This window comes from Lissotriton vulgaris, chromosome 1_1 (genome assembly GCF_964263255.1).
Source record: "Lissotriton vulgaris chromosome 1_1, aLisVul1.2, whole genome shotgun sequence".
NCBI lineage: Eukaryota > Metazoa > Chordata > Amphibia > Caudata > Salamandridae > Lissotriton > Lissotriton vulgaris.
The window spans coordinates 1,430,085,497-1,430,103,390 of NC_141685.1; the positions used below are offsets into that span (position 1 = coordinate 1,430,085,497).

General features: G+C 39.8%; 1 protein-coding gene across 1 annotated transcript in view; it reads left to right on the top strand.

Annotated features, from left to right (window-relative positions):
- The window catches only part of TPRKB (TP53RK binding protein), a 61,135-nt gene that overhangs the window by 675 nt on the left and 42,566 nt on the right, over nucleotides 1-17,894 (top strand). The window lies entirely within an intron of this gene.

Genomic DNA, 17,894 nt, shown 5'->3' on the forward strand with positions numbered 1-17,894 from the left:
TAATGTATACCTTTTCCACTCACCCATTGTAATTTATACCAAGTTTATCACATGCAGTACACCTTTAAGGCCAGTAGAAAGCACTAAATTCACAGTAGAGCTGTCATCTAGTTTCTGGTCAGAATGCTATTGACTTCAGTAAAAGTGGCATTTTTGGGCTTCAGTCTTGCAGATTCTTTATTTCCTAGGGGCTACTGGAATTATGCTGCAATCGAGGACCACGTTTTGTGACAGAGCTTACTAAACTATGTAATAAAGAAAGGCGCAAATTACATAGTTTTTACACAGTTTAATGCCAATTATGCACCATTTCTAAGTGCAACAGTCAGTGCCATTTTAATTTAGCTCTTCTAACATGCATTGATATATGTGAAGCCGAACGCTAAAGCAATTTTGAATATTTTGTGGAATCGAGTAGGCTGACTTACTGAATGAGGAGATTACTAAAGCACATAGCTGGCTACTATGAGTGACTGGCGCTAAAATCAAAAAAGATATGCAACCCAAGCACAGACACCCTAATCCCTGGAGGAGAAGAACAAGTTTTCAAATGTCTTCTAAAGGCAGCCTCAAAAGGACTCCTCAGAAGTTTGCACGGGAGCTTGTTCCATGCTTTTGAGGTGGGGAAATTAAAATGCTCTGCCATCCTTCCTCATGCTTAATGCGGGGAACAACCAGCAACATGGTAGATGCAGAACGTAGCACTCTAGAGGGGCAATAGGACACAATCCTCATCGCAAGGTAGCCTGGACTTGCTTGAAATACTGCCCTATGACCCGAGACAAGAAATTTAAATAAGATCTGCTTCCTGACAGGCAACCAGTGTAGGGAATTGAGAACAGAAGAGCTTGAAATACAGTTGGGCAAGTGCAAAATGAGCCTAGCAGCATTTTGAACCACCTGAAGGTGACCTAACAAGACTTCTGATACTCCAGGATAGAGGACATTCACATAATCCAGGTGCTATGTGATCAAAGCATGGATTACAGTCCTCCTGTAAGGTAAGCACAGGAGGAAAATACATTTTCTAAGAGTACGGAGCATCGCAAAGCATTGACCCACTACATTAGAGATCTGAGTTTGCATGGACAGATGATTGTTCAGCTTGATGCCCAGATTATTAACCACCAAAGCAGGAGGAGGGGCTGAGGGGGTAAGGCAGATGTCTTCTCACCAGTTCGATGTGTGGGTCCCAAACAGAAAATCTCTGTTTTATCAGTGTTACATTTAAGCTGACTGCTCTGCATCCACTCAAGGACCGCAAGAATGCAGTCCTTGGAAGTAGATTTAATTGAGGCCAAGGGTACATCAAAAGCAAAAAGCAGTTGGGTGTTATCAGCATATGAGATAATTTTACAATCAAATGACTCCACTACTGAGGCCAACAGTGGCATGAAAACATAAAAAAGGGTGGGGCTCAGTAAGGAGCCTCAGGAGACACCTTGATTCAGTGATGTATCTGCAGAGGCGAAAGGTGCTATCCAGAACCGACTGACCTCTGCTTTCCAAAAAGGACTTAAGCCAGTCTCATGATTTACCAACCATACCCAGTTTAACAAGACGATGTAAAAGAATGGTGTGGGGAAAAGTATCAAACACGGCAGTCAAACCAGGAAGTATAAGTGGGGTGTTTTTGACCTCACAACCATTTAATGTGGTTAGAGGGATCAGTGACAGAATATCGAGGGACATAATATCGACTGGACACAATATCGATGCCAGAACATCGACAGACAAAATATAGTCTACCTATCTACAAACAGGTAAGTGCCAAAAAATCGATTCCAAAATATAGTTGTTAAAAATATAGTTTACTAAAATATCGAATTTTTACAATGTCTTAAAATTAATATTAAATTATTTCAATAATAAATATAATTGGGCAAAACATTCTTAAAATTAATTAAGAAATATTAAAATTAAAAATAATATATTTAATCCCCCCCCAAAAATTAAACGTACATTTCTATTTTTTTTATATATTAACATAATATTAAAAGATAATTATTTATTTTTAATTATAAAATGTTAGACAAAATTTAATATATAATTACATATATATAAATAAACATATTAATATAAAAAATATTTCAGATATAATACATTTCAATATCAAAAGAAACTTTTTTTTAAAATATTTTTTTGCACTAGAATAAATATAAAAACAGTGAAAAGGTTGCATAGGATATAAAATTACTATTCCCACTCCATCAAGTTTAATAGTAGGGAAAGTGTTGGATAGCGGGAATGTAGAAATTATTATTCCTACTCCAATGAGTGGAACAGTAGGGGAAGTGTTGGATAGCAGGAGTGTAAAAATTACTATTCCCACTCCAGTGAGTGGAACAGTAGGAAAAGTGTTGGATAGCGGGAGTGTAAAAATTAGTATTCTCACTCCAGTGAGTGGAACATTAGGGAAAGTGTTGGATAGCGGGTGGGTAAAAATTACTATTCCCACTCCAGCGAATAGAACAGTAGGGAAAGTGTTGGATAGCAGGAGAGTAAAAATCACTATTCCAACTCCAGCGAGTGGAACAGTAGGGAAAGTGTTGGAGAGCGGGAGTGTAAAAATTAGTATTCCGACTCCAGCGAGTGTAACAGTAGGGAAAGTGTTGGATAGCGGGTGGGTAAAAATTACTATTCCCACTCCAGTGAGTGGAACAGTAGGGAAAGTGTTGAATAGCGGAAGTGTAAAAATTACTATTGCCACTCCAGTCATTGCAACAGTAGGGAAAGTGTTGGATAGCAGGTGGATACAAATTATTATTCCCACTCCAATGAGTGTAAAAGTAGGGAAAAAGTTGGATAGCAGGTGGGAATAATTTGCTATTCCAACTCCAACAAGTGGAACAGTAGGGAAAGTGTTGGATAGCGGGAGTATAAAAATGACTATTCCACTCCAGTGATATGAACAGTAGGGAAAGTGTTGGCTAGCAGGTGGGTAAAAATTACTATTTCCATTCCAGTGAGTGGAACAGTAGGGAAAGTGTTGGATAGCGGAAGTGTAAAAATTACTATTGCAACTCTGGTCAGTGCAAAAGTAGGGAAAGTGTTGGATAGCAGGTGGGCAACAATTATTATTCCCACTCCAATGAGTGTAAAAGTAGGGGAAATGTTGGATAGCAGGTGGGAATAATTTATTGTTCCAACTCCAACAAGTGTAATAGTAGGGAAAGTGTTGGATAGCACAGGGAAATAACTTAGTATACCCACTCCTGCAATATAATTAAAATTAACAATTAATTAATTAATACAATTTTATTTACCTCCCGCCATTTTCCCCTAAAAAACGTCACCTTGAATATCGTAAAATATTAATCAATTTAACATAGTTAATTAACAATTAATTATTAGCTAATGACAATTAATAATAAAATAATAACAATCATATCTAAATGAATTCACACAATTAACACTATAAAATAACTTTTAATAAATATTATATAAAAAAGTTATTTAAAATAAACTACTTCGCAGCCTACTCCCCCCTATCAACGCTCAACCTGGTCCTAAAAAAATGTACACAATTAACATATTAACAAATGAATTAATAATAATTATCTAATTAATTACTAATGAATAATTTTTTTACACAATTAACATAATTAAAAGTAAGTATTGCTTGTTATTAATCAATTAATATGCAATATAAAATTCATTAACTTAATTAATATAAATTATTAAATACTAAGTTATTAAATAATACAATAACTAATTACTTTAAATTAAATTAATTCCCACCCTATTCCCCTATAAACTCACAACCCGCTACGGAATTAAATGACACAAAAATGTATTTATATATAATTAATTCTAAATAAATATTAAAAACTATATTCTAATTAAATTACTTCCCACCCTATTCCCCTATAAACCCACAACCCGCTATGAAAGTAAAATACACAAAAATTATGTAACATAAAATTAAAAACTTAAAAAAATTCATACATACATTACAAAAATAATTTATCATTTTGACAAATACTAGCATGCATAACAGTAGAAAAAAATCGATATTATGAAAAACGATATTTCTTACCTCAAATTCGATATTCTACACAACTATATTCTGGGAATTCGATATTCTGTCCTCTCGATATTTTTGACTCGATATTCTGTCCTCTCGATATTTAAAATTCAATATTTTGGGTGTTTACTCGTTAGAGATTTTCAATACCGCCGTATCCGTACAATGACAGGGATGGAAACCAGATTGACTTGGGTGCAGCAACCTACCCTGCTCCAGATATTTGAAAAGCTGACCATTAATCAGCTTTCCGAGTATTTTGGCAAATGCTGGCAACAGATAAAAAGGCATATATTTGCTGAAGATGTTAGGATTAAGAGATGGTTGTTTGAGAAGAGGAATCACTCTGGCCAGTTTCCAAGTGCTGGCATTATGCCGGAAGATAGAGAAAGATTAAAAATTCTGTCAGCAATGCAGGAGGGAAAGCATCCAGAGGGGATCCCGAATTACACTTTAAAATGGCCTCATTCGATTTCTCAAGGGCGATTGTCCTTTACTGGTCGAGCTTACTAACTGTATTGTCCGATCCAACAGGCTCTCATTAGGAACAGGAAGAGTCTTTTGGATGTTGGCTGTCTTAGTTTAAAAGAATGCCGCCAATCTGTTGCATAATTCTTAGGAGAATTTGGGCGAGAGGAAAGATTTAGCAATCTGAAAGATAGTGCATGAACTGTGAGGAGCAGCATTGATTTATTCTCAAAATAGGAAATATGTTCTGTTTAATACAGGCATTCTATGCCTTAGAGACAATTTTATGGGTAGATTTACTATCGAGAGAATAGTCCCTGCGTCAAATTCTCTCAGGTTTTATACAGGCTTCTCAGCAGTCAAAGAGATGGCGAACCAGGAGGCAGACTGCCTCCCTCTCCCACGCCACTTGAAGGGGAGGGCTAATGTATTCACAGCCTCAGCAAGCCAAGAATTGAAATTTTCAATGTCCTGGTCAGTATCCTTCATTATAATTAATTTATTCAAAGAGCGTTTTTTTGTTATAACAGTAACTTTGGCCCATGTGCTGAATCTGTATGATACTTTCCCAAAAAAGATAGTCCACCTCAGCTTCTTAAAGAAAGTTTCACGCTCCTCCATCACGCAGGGTCCAAGAAATGGGGGGATCCCATATGTGTGATTTCCTATGTTAATTCCCCCAGGGAACGTTGCTCTCTAATACAGTAAAAAATGGCTGAACGGGATTACTTGGAGAAAGGGAGTGTGGTGCACAGTATTCCGAGTTTCTCAGAATTTTACCCTTTGGTCATTTAGAGGAACGATTACGAGAAAGCCTGAGTGCCATTAACATTGTACCTCGGCTTGTATATAGTTAAATTAACTTCTTAACAACAATCCTTCACATCTGTACATCGAATACTACATTTCTTAAGTAAGAGAACTGTACACCCTTTTCAAATTATATTAAAAACAACTATTAATGGTTTGACTTGCACAGAATTGCACGAAGGCCATTTTAGTTATTGTCCTTTATACCTTGCAAAGTAAAAAAAAATGCTATGTATCATAATGTTGCACTCAATTGAAAGCACCCTTCCATGTACACAAGTCTTTTAAAGACGTGCCTTTCTGGATTTTACAATATTTTATTTTGAAACCAGAATTTAACTTTGGTTTATTTACTGTTTATTCTATATTGCCTTTAGAACTACCACTTTTACTTGTGGAAAAAGTGCTGTGGAAGAGTATAGAGTATTTCATTTTTAGTATGTACATTTACTGCAAGGCTCTTTAGGATTTAATATATTGGATACAAACTATGCAACTTCTGATTCTTCTAAACTTTGTGTGCTCTCTTGAAATACCAACTGCTTTTTAAACACAGTCTGAAATAACTGCTTATTTGAGAGCAGTGTCTCGAAGCATCTTTAGCCAAAAGGTAAAACTCAACACAGAAAGCTTGCTTTTTGTAATTAGGTGTAAATTATTTCTGCCATTTTTGAGAAATTACCAATTAAAGCATTGCTTGGGTTGGGCATGAAGGGGTCATTGCTCCAGAAAAAGTTAGACATATCTGGATGGTTGGTCCTGCAAGAGTCCAACATTTCCAAAAAATCCTAAAATATGGCCTTCTGATTGGGAGTTTTTTCTACAGTCAGACATTTCAGTATGATACTGCAGTACAAATAATTCTGATTGGCTGGCAGCAACTCTGAACAAAATGTTGCTGATGTTGCCATTAGGGGATTAGTTCTCAGATTCCTCAAAACATTGAGAAAGCCCAAAAGGGAGCAGTGTGGGCACATAGTCCCAAAAAGACACTTCACCCCCTTAAGACAAATAAAAAAAAAAGAATTTGGGATAGTGGTCCTACAATAGCAGCACCCATACTGCAGTATCTGTGATGGTTCAGCAGTGCCAAAAAACTTACAAGCCAGACCCTACGGCCAACCACCATTTATCAGGCTGTATGGTTTGCTTATTGTAGTGGGTTGGGTAGGGGACCAAACCACCTCTTCACCCTGCCAAAGGCTGCACACAGCGTCAGATCGGGCGGTTCTGGAAGGTTCCCCCTTCTGCCACCTCCTGACATGTTAAATTACATCATCCAGTCATTTTGACAGCGCCCTACTGAGTGTGTAAACATTGATTTATTCCTCACGCTACATCTGTGACCAATTTTCTATTGCCAATCACAAGATAATAGACAGAACACTTGACCAAATAGTATATCTATTAAGTCACCCACATTTCTTGACTTTTACCCTGTTTTTACTGTAGTTCACCAACCTAACAAATCTCCATGAACTTTAAAGTGATCACCCCCTTTTTAAGCTTTGAACACCCTCCAAATAGTAGTTCTTTCATAATTCACCATAATGTGATCTCAGGCTTTAAGACTTCACGTGACTCACAGTTTTAAGGCAGAAGGTTGACAGTTATGCATGGCAAGACACTTTCATGCATTTACCACTGACAAACATCTGCCAGGCGCTATAGACAATCTTCTGTAGTTTTCTAACACTACGCACGTTCTTGAGATGATCTCAATGGCATACAGACTTGGCGACATGCTTACAACTCAAGTGTGAGTTAAACTACCTATAAGTGGCTCATCGTTCAATTATTTAACAATCTGCAGTGCTTCAAATGTTCAGCAAAGTTTTGAAAATAAACAACCACACCTTCTAAACCCCTTCAATACATATAAACATGGGCACATGACCTTACATCCATGGTGGATAATCTATTAGCAACACAACCTTTGGCTTGTCTCACAGATTTTTTTGCAACAGTCTTTGACTTCAAGCCACAACTTAATATGACACCTATCTCTTCCATCCTGATCAGGTGTGTTTGGAGCCTTTATCTTGTTTAACAGGCAGTACTACATTGCTGATTTAAAAAAACAAAAAACTAAATGATGTACCGTTTAACATTCAACATGCACAACTGCACTTGTATCCAGGGTTCACGCTATTTCCATTCTTTGCACCCATGAGTGTACATATAGTCACTCAATGCTATACATGACTATGATGTCTTCAATTATGGTATTTAGCATATCATGAGTGGTGTAATTTGAGAGGTCATTAAGCAGTGTATGGTGGGGACACAAATTTTAGTGAGCTCATGAAACTATAATTTGTGAATTTTAGTGATTTTTATTTAATTTCAATACCTAAACATAACGTCACTTTAACCTTTGTTTTTTCCATGAAAAAGTGTGTGTGTGTAGATATTACACTGTTACACACCTGTAGTCTCCAGTCTAGTTTTAGTTCAGCTGCACTTTCCATTGGAAAGGCATTTTTTTATTTGCCTGTAAGTGTTCCTCTTATAGGCGGATCTGCACTAAATTTGGCAGTCACATAACATAGCCATCTCAGGTCTGGCAGGCAGATTTACGTGCAGATCTGTTAAGGGGATACAAATTAAGCAGGGTGAAAAAAGATTTGTTTGCCCATTTTAGCTCCCAGAGGAAATCTTGCTCGAGCCTACAGCATAAATTGATGAACAGGTTTACCCCAAACTTGGGAGAAAAACTTTACTGTGTTCCTCTCTCTCACCTATGTGCTTCTCCCCACCAACTCCTCATTGCTCTGTCCTGAGTAAAACAGTTTACTCAGAAAGCATGCTTATGTGATTTAGTGTAAATCCGTGTAGTTTCTGAGGGGAAAAAAGCACGCATAACGAAGCTTGGTGGGTTTGAAAGGAGTTAACACTTTTATATATCTTTGCACATTTAGTTTGCAGGGGTTTGAAGACTTAGGGGCCCATTATGATAACGGGTCTATCGCCACCGCCCATATGGCAGTGGCGATCCACCTGCCAAAAACCACCGGCCGCCTCTAATTTTCCCCGCCACATTACCATGGCCAGGGGACCCCGGTGGAAGACCGTCCGCCGGTTTTCCGCCGGTAGGCAATCCGCCCGATTTCCTACCGGGCAGAAAAACAGTTCATAGGGTGCGGTGTCTGGTAGACACCGCCATCCATATTACTTCGAGGGCGGGGATGTGCCTTTGCCGCCACAGAAAGGCAGGTGTTTTTTTAACATTGGGGGCCCGTAGCAGGCCCTCAGGGATTCTGGGGGATGTGGGGTGCACATGGGGGGTACCTATGGTACCCCCCAGCAGTTCCATGTACAACATAGCAGGCACCGCGCAGTGCCTGCCATGTTGTGTATTGGAGTGCACAGCATGCCTTCCTGGCATTGTGGCGGGCGGAGCTGACTGCACCGCCCGCCACAATGACAGGAATGCTGGATGCGCCCGCCACTATGGCGGGCACATCCTAATGTCCCGCCCTTATGGCAGGCGGTCCCTTTTTGTGTTGGGATGGCGGGCGGACTTTGTCCGCCCACCATCCTAATGTGCCCCTAAGTGTGCAGACCTAAAAGTCGTAAAATGAAAGTCTACCATCGGTTAGGTGGAGGTTAATGCTCCGATTTACCACTTTGGTTTCCCAGTAATAAAATCGTGGCCGTGGAGTGTAACAATACTGATTGACCGGCTGCATGACTATCTATTGCTTCTAACCACCACTCTCTTGCATTGATTCATCTCGTCTTTCTTCCTGCTGTTGTGTTTGTACGCTCTCTATTATTTTTTCGAGCTCGTCCTCAGTCTCTATGTCTTGTAAAACGTCGTCAGGCAGGGATGACGTCGAGAGACCTACTCTAGCTTTGCAGCCGAACAGAGCTTCGTATGGTGACCTCTTAATCCCAGAATGAAAAGCTTTGTTCTTCATAAGTTGGACGAACCGCAATCCCTCACTCCAGCAGCTAGTTTTTTCATCTTGCATCCAAGCACACAGCATATTTTCAATGTCCTGATTAGCTCTTTCAACGCTCCCCTGACTTTGTGAGTGGCGCGGCTTACCATGGACGATCTTCAAGGTGGGCCAATACTCCTTTAGGCTGCTTACCACATGTTTGCAAATTCCCTGCCGTTATCGGACTGTAAAATCTTTGGAGCACCAAGCAACGTAAATATGTCGATGAGCTTGTAGGCTACTTCTTCCGCTCTCTTTGATTTCAGAGCCGTGAGAACTATAAACTTGTACTCTCTGTCAGGATGGGACTGAAAACTTATGAGATCGACCTGACAACGGGAGTTGAATTCAGAAAAAAATATTGACTTGACCACAACACCCTTTTTAACACCTTTTTGCTTCTTCTGGCAAGGCTCACAAAGGTGAATGTACAGCTCAATATCATGACGGGTAATGTTCTTATACTTGGGTGAAAGTTCTTTCAACATCCTGTCCCGTCCTCCATGACCAATAGCCAAATGGGCCTTATGGAGTACGTCAAATAACTCGGAGTCCGCTACGTAAAACTGAATAGCACTCGTACCTTCTTTAACAGGATAGATCAACTTAGTTGTATTCTCGACCATCATTACATCATGGTGTTTCACCAGCCAATAGTCCTGTGGGTCCTTCTTAATGATCGTCTTTTTTTCACATCGTTCACTAACTTTTGGTAACTGGATTCGGTTAGGAAAACACAGTTTTTAGCAGCATTGGCTCTTACTTGAGATAATTCATTGCAGAACCGTTGTTGTATGTCAGCATGGCGTGATTCCTGTCTTGGCACTACACTCCCTTCTGACATGGCGATACAAGAACCACGTGAAAGGATGACGGCAGAGCGTCTGTGGAATCTCAGCCGGATGCTATACACGACCTCTGACCCTGCTTGCAGGCAGGTCGCTCCCCACACCACCGCACGGCTGCCCCCTGCTCTTTGCCTGGTTACTTGTGCTGTCTGTGCCCCTCGCTTGCTGCCAACTCGTGCTGTCTTTGCCCCTCGCTTGCTGATAACCTGTGCTGTCTCTGCCCCTCGCTTGCTGATAACTTGTGCTGTCTCTGGGATTAGGTGTATTATATACTTAGCCGCAGACAATCCGGCAAAGTATACAATGCCTAGGCAATGTATAAAATATCAATCATTTCATACTTTGACGTTCGATTTTCAGGCATTCTATACATTACCTAGCCATTCTATAGAATGCCGGATTTCACACATTGCCGGGCGGGAATAAAATGGCGGAATTAGGCGTATTATATACTTTGCCAGCAGACAATCTGGCAAAGTATACAATGCCTAGGCAATGTATAAAATATCAATCATTTCATACTTTGACGTTTGATTTTCAGGCATTCTATACATTACCTAGGCATTCTATAGAATGCGAGATTTCACACTTTGACTGTAACATATATACTTTAGTATATACTTAAATGTGTATGTACTATGTGAGCTCTGGAGATCATCCCTAGGACTTTTCGGCTTCCGCTTAGGGACTTATTTTTTCTGTTCAACTGCCTCTATTTAACTGTCTGGATAGAAAACGACCAGCTGAGATCAGTAAAATAACAGAATTGCTTTCTGCTGAGGGACTTTATTTTTTTTTATTTTTCTGGCAACTCCCTCTATTTAACTTTCTTGATAGAAAACGAAAACCAGAGGTAAAATACCAGAATCGCTTTAGCATTCTCTAGATTTCAGTCCTTAGAAATGTCTTCCTCGAGCACCCGTAGACAATAATGTTTATTACAAATCCTGTATTTTCAGATACATGACCTCCGAAGCCCCTGCTTCTATATTAAAAACAGAGCTTTCGACTGTACCATTTCCCCCCTGAAAGGCAATATTTCTATCCATGTGTTCCCATACCTGGCGTGTCACGCAGTTTGGTGCTTACGTTCCCTCCATGTTAAAGAACAGTAGATGTTTTAGCACCCAAGCTAATGTGCTGCATAGCTAAATACATATAAGGTCCCAAAGGCGAGACCGATTGCATTGCAAATTTTTGTTTTTTGATTTACCAATCAAAGTGGCATCCATCATCTTTGATCAGTCAACTAAAAAAGAAGATGGCACCCACTCTATTCCAACGGAGCACAAAGCAACATGAAAATTAAAGAGAATTGCAGGCCACATGAATACAAAAGAGTTGTCTGAATTTTTCAGCAGGAAAAAAACAAATTAATGATACAATATTTTGTGTGCATAACAAATGATGTGAACATTCTCTGACATTGTTATTTAGACAATATAACATTTTACCAATACCAGACGTCGGTGAAAATGGTTCCGAGGGCATTAGCAAATGCTGATTTTTCGGAAGAGAGATAACTTATACACCCAGAGGATCCTATTCAACATGTTCTTATTCATGAGTCAAAAATTTATCAATCAAAGTTTTGGAGCACAGTTTTAGAAGTAGTGACCTTTTTATTTACCAGATTAAAATCGTTCTTGTGAAACATATACAATGCTGCACACTGCAGAATGCAAGCATTCACATACGAATCCAGCAATATAAATGTGATTAGACAGATGGTACCTTCTGCAAACTCTCACTCTCTGCTTTACATTTTATAAGCAGCACTCTTAGTAAAAATGGTCTCATTTGAAGTGGAAGCTATTTTAATTTTGTTAAAACCTTCAGTTTATACAAATGTGGCAATTCTTCATAGTCTACAGCACCTGGCTTGTTGCGGAATGGGTGGCGATTGTGTACCTGAAAGTGCTACAACCATTTATTACCACAAGCATTTGCAAAGCCAATAGGTCTCGCCTTTGGGACCTTATATGTGTTTAGCCAGAGCGATTGGCTTTGCCAATGTTTTTAAGCTATGCTGTAGAGCAGTTTGGTGCTGAGCAGCATGTTCAAAAGTTATAAAAAATAGTGCCTCACCGTGGACCGAACTCGCCAATCTTAGGCCCATTTCCCTACTGCCATTCTTAGGGAAATTAATTGAAAAGCATGCTAACCATCATCTCTCTAAATACATTGAACTTGCTGGTGGCCTGGACTATTCACAATCTGGGTTCAGGCCAAAGCATAGCACTGAGTCCACTCTTCTATCTGTCACGGACGATCTGCGCATGTACCAGGATAAGGGCTATGCAGTCATCCTGGTACTATTAGACCTGTCGGCAGCGTTCGACACCGTGTCACACACCATCTTAATTGACCGGTTGACAAACATTGGCATAAAGAACAAAGCCCTCGCCTGGTTAAAGAGCTTTCTAACCAATCGCACCCAGAGTGTCACCATGGGTGCCTACCGTTCAGAGGAGGTGGAGATTTCGAAAGGGGTGCCACAGGGCTCATGTCTGAGCCCAACTCTTTTTAACATCTATGTGGCCCCCCTGGCAAGAGTGATGCGCACGTATGGTTTCATCCCAGTGTCATACGCGGATGACACACAGCTCCTCTTCCCCTTCAAAACCCTCTCCACTGAAGTTATCAGCTCCTTTTCATCCGGCATGAAGGCTATAGCACAGTGGATGTCCAGCAACTGCCTCCAATGCAATGTTAATAAAACGGAAGTCATGCTATTCGGGGAGGCCAAAATGTTATGGTCCCCAGACTGGTGGCCACAAGACCTAGGAACGGCTCCAGAACCTAAACAGGTTGTTAAAAATCTAGGGATAAAACTGGACCAGGACTTATCACTAAAACAAAACAGCAACTTCGTTGTAAGCTCCTGTTTCCATACCATCAGCCTGTTGCGCAAAGTTTTTCCCTTGCTCCCAGATTCATTTCAGAAAACTCCGGTACAGGCTCTAGTGTTACGTCGAATCGACTATTGCAATGGCCTACTACTTTCTGCCAACAAGGGTGTGCTGGATAAACTACAAGTTATCCAGAATACAGCGGCCCGATTAGTCCTAAATGTTCCACCTCGAACAGCATCCCAACCTCTTCTGGACCAACTGCATTGGCTCTCAATCCGGCAGAGAACGAAATTTAAAATATGCTGTCTAATACAGAAATGCCTCAATGGACATGGGCCCGCATACCTGATGAAGAAATTTACCCATACATTCCCACCCGCTCTCTCAGATCCAGCGACCAACTTCTTCTGGTGGTACCCCGTGCCAGAAAGGCAAGATATGGCGCGAAAGCTTTATCCACTACGGGACCCATACTATGGAACAAACTCCCACTGTCCCTCAGACAATGCACAAAGCACTTTAAATTCCGTAAACAACTTAAAACCCTGCTGTTTAGTAATCAGATTTAAATCCCAACAGTAACATTCTGCTCTTTCATGTTCCTGGCCCTAAGCGCAGAGATACTCCTCATGGAAGTTGATTCAAGCGCTATACAAACCCGCAAATAAAAAAATAAATAATAAAAAAAAGTGTTATAAGTACTTTTGTTACCCTATATATAACTAAGAAGACATCAAGAGAGTAAAGTTTGGGAAATAGTACCTGATTTACAACACGATCCGTGAAAGGACACTAGGGGAGAATCAACAGATGCTAGTTTCAGAGGGCAGACTGAGGTGGTGCTGCGTGTTGGTGAGGTGGTGATGTGCTGGTGCGGAGGTGATGCTGAGGTAGTGGTGCTACACTGATGCTCAGGTGGTGCTAAGTGATCCCGAGTTGGTGCAGTGCTGAAGTCATGCTGCACTGATGCCAAGGGGTTGATGTGCTGATGCCGAGGTGGGGCTGTGCTGTTGCCGAGGTGGAACTGTGCAGTTGCCGAGGTGGGGTTGATGTGCTGTTGCCGAGGTGGGGCTGTGCTGTTGCCGAGGTGGAGCTGTGCAGTTGCCGAGGTGGGCCTGTGCTGTGCCCAAGCCTTACCCGACTCCGTTTAAAAAGGAGGAACCTACAAAAATGTCTCCCAGGGAACCAAAGAACAACCTGGTGTACTCTATATTAAAAAATCCACAGGGTAGTACACAACAGGCCAATGAAGAGAGCACGGACGAAATAAAAGTTGTAGAATTTAATCAAATAAATGAAAATTGGATAAGGACTGCACTACATGACCACTGACAGGAAAAAAAACGTTATAAATTGGAAGAAAGGAAGTATGCTCGGCAACCTGTTATTTTATGCTCCTGGAACATAAATGGATTGTGTAAAAAGATCAAAAATGCTGAAATAGATTCCCTGTCAAATCTCTATCAAATCATATGTCTACAAGAGACTTGGGAAACGGACCCCTTCTTTCTGCAAGGTTATAAAGGGTACTATGTGCCAGCAATCAGATATTGCAAATTTGGTCGTCCATGTGGGGGATTGGCAATACTTTATTAGGATTGATTTGCAAATCAAGCATGAACAGGTGGTTACCAATAACGCAAATATACAAGCAGTAAAGATATCATTTACAACCTGTGAGCAAAAAAACATAAATACGTTAATAATAATTAACATATATATTCCACCAAACCAGTCATCGCGCAAGAACATAAGTGTCGAACTAGTAGCATTTGTACTGGAGCAAATAATACTTGACCCGACCGTTAATATTTTAGTTACGGGGGATTTTAATATAAACTTGCTGATTCAAATGACACGGGATGATTTCATCCAATCTCAAAATTATGAATGGTCCATCCCGGAACAGGTACTCGACGTTAGCATAAATACCAAACAAAACTCAATTGGGAAATGCCTACTGATGGATCTGGAAGCAATGGGACTACGAACATTAAACGGTAGGTTCCCAACTGATCAACCTGCTGGCTGGTCATTTCACAATCAAGAATCAAAATCAAGAATAGACTTTACATTATTGTCAATAGATATTTTTGATAAAATTGGTTCTTATAGACTAAAAAAAGTAATTGAGAGTGACCATAGCCAGCAAATATTAGAAATGTATTTTGAACTTCCAAAACACCAAAACTATTTACCTACCCAAAGTCAGATCAGTACGATTAACCATAGGAAACTCATTTGAAAACCGGATAAAAAATATGTTTTGGAAAAAAAGGCCCAAAAATTGGTCCAAGAATGTTTTAATGAACATTCTATCCAATCTACTCTTAAACAATGGGAACAGTTTACCAAGAATGTGATCGAATTGGATGAAGGTACTTCAAGTAGTAGGAAAACCCAACTAAGGATAAGGGTAAAAAGAGATATTGATATTAACCTTCCACACACAATTAAAAAAATAAGGCGGACCCGTAACAAACTGAGGAAACAGCTAACTAGGTTACCAGAGAACGAGGAAATTAGAAATGAACTGAGAAGTGTGAACAATAACTTGAGAAAATTGTTGTGGTCTGGAAAAAACAAAGCCCAGCAGGAACTGTAAACAAAAATCTTTCACACCAGTAATCTCACAAACTCTAGAGAATTTTGGAAAATAATTAATGATCTTAACAGATCTAACAAACACGTTCTAGCCTCGCCAATAACGGAAGAGGATTGGGTAAGATTCCTTAAAAAGACCCTATTTGCTAAATCAGAATTCTGCCCCAAGGAGAACAATCAAATATTGAAGACCGAAAGAGGGCAAGAAATGGATCTGGTAAAAGTCTTCTTAGAAATCGAAGTAGCCAATCTCTTATAAAGAAACAAAAGGATGGAGCACCGGGACCCAACGGAATACCATTTATACTTTATAAGGAGGACCCGGCTCTATAAGCTACTTACCTGACAAAGGTGTTTAATGAAGTTGTTGAAACAAGGCAAATACCGGAATCCTGGAGAGGATCATTAATATCTCCCGTTTACAAAAAGGGTAATTGGCAACTACCAGAAAATTATCGCTTGATCACACTCCAAGACACGGATGCAAAGCTATTTGCGGGTCTTCTACTAGCAACTCTGTCAGATTGGGTTAAAGAAAAGCTAATATTACCCCCAAACCAAACCGGATTCATTAAAGGTTTAGGTACTGAAACAAATATTTTAATTCTATCAGGTTTAACGGATAAGGCACTTTTATCTAAACAGTCCCTCTATTTTTGTTTCATCGATTTAAATCGGCATTTGATCTTGTAAACAGGTCTCTTCTATGGAAAAAACTTGAAGATTATGGAATCCCGGGCTCACTACTGAACCTTATTCAATTACTGTACTCCGAAAACTGGGTCAGGGTGAGGATCGGTGATAGGCGAACCTTATCCAGTAAAATATCGGTGACGCGTGGCCTTAAGCAGGGTTGCGTCCTTGCTCCATTACGTTTTAACTTATTTTTAGCCGATCTCACCAATGCACTAAACGAAGTGAACTCACATCCACCAAGGCTAGCAGGAACACAATTATCAAATTTGTTGTATGCTGATGACGTGGTGTTGTTGAGTCAGACAAAAGTAGGACTGCAAAGACTAATTAATCGAACACTTAGTTATGCAAAGGATAATCAAATGGTAATAAATGAGGCAAAGACAAAAGTAATGGTAGTTACAAGGAATAGAAGACAAAAAAACAAATGGATGCTGGGACAAACTCAGCCAGAGCAAGTTGATAACTATCAGTATCTCGGCGTTCTATTTAATGAGAATGGAAGTTTTCTCCCCCTGAGGAAAGATATCACTAGAAAAGCAAATAGCTTGATTGCGGCTTTTAGAACCATACAAAAGAAACGAACTGCCTTGACATACGGTCCTTTACTAAAAATCATAACTGCTAAACTATTACCGACCTTAACATACGGTGCCGAAGTCCTAAATGGTAAGGATGCGGACTTAATTAACAACTCTGTGGCAAAAACCTACAAAATACTATTCCAGCTACCAAGCAATGCCTCACAGGCACAAGTAAGACTGGAGTTTGGGATAAACAATCAACAATACGCCCGACAAGGCCAAATTTTGAAAGTCTGGAACCATGTAAAAAATTACCAGGATAATCAATTGTCCCGAGCCTTATGGCAAGAAGTAAGAGACAATCATAAACTTCAAGCCTGGGCTTATCTAAATAAAGCAAAAGAAGAATTTGGAATAACAGCAATTTGAGAAAATACAATCACCCAGGAAAGCTTTAAAAAAACAATTAATAAATTGTCTACTCACCTATCGCTGCTAAAAGACAAAGAATTATTGGTAAAAAGGAAGCATGCATGGCCAATTATAAACGAATATAAAAAAAAGCAAGTCCAAAAATACCTTGAAACTCCATGGTCCCACCAAAGTAAGCGATCATTTATAAGAGTACGCTTTGGACTCTGGCCAGGCTTGTGCCATCTTCCACCATGGAAGGCCATTGAGGGCAATATGACATGTAGGTTATGTAAACTGGGACAAGAAGATATTCTGCACTTGGTATGTCTGTGTTCTGCAATGGATACAGAAAGGAAAGCAATCCTCAGGAGGTTATTTAATGCCCGAGGTATAAGGACTTGTAGACAAGCAGTAATGGCTTGCCTAAACCCGAAAGATCTACCAATGAACTCTGCTTTTGTACATTTTTTATTGGTGATCGTGAAAAATCTCAAGGAAAATGTTAATTAGATTTCGTTTTTATGAAATATGAGCATAACTATGTGCATGACGTTTTTAAATATCTGATACTTAAAGATATTTTAAATATGTATCTGTTTTGTAAGATTTTAATTAATCAAACAAATAAACATGAATTTGAATTTGGGTCTGTGCTGTTGCCAAGGTAGGGCTGCACTGTTGCTGAGGTGGGGCTGCACTGG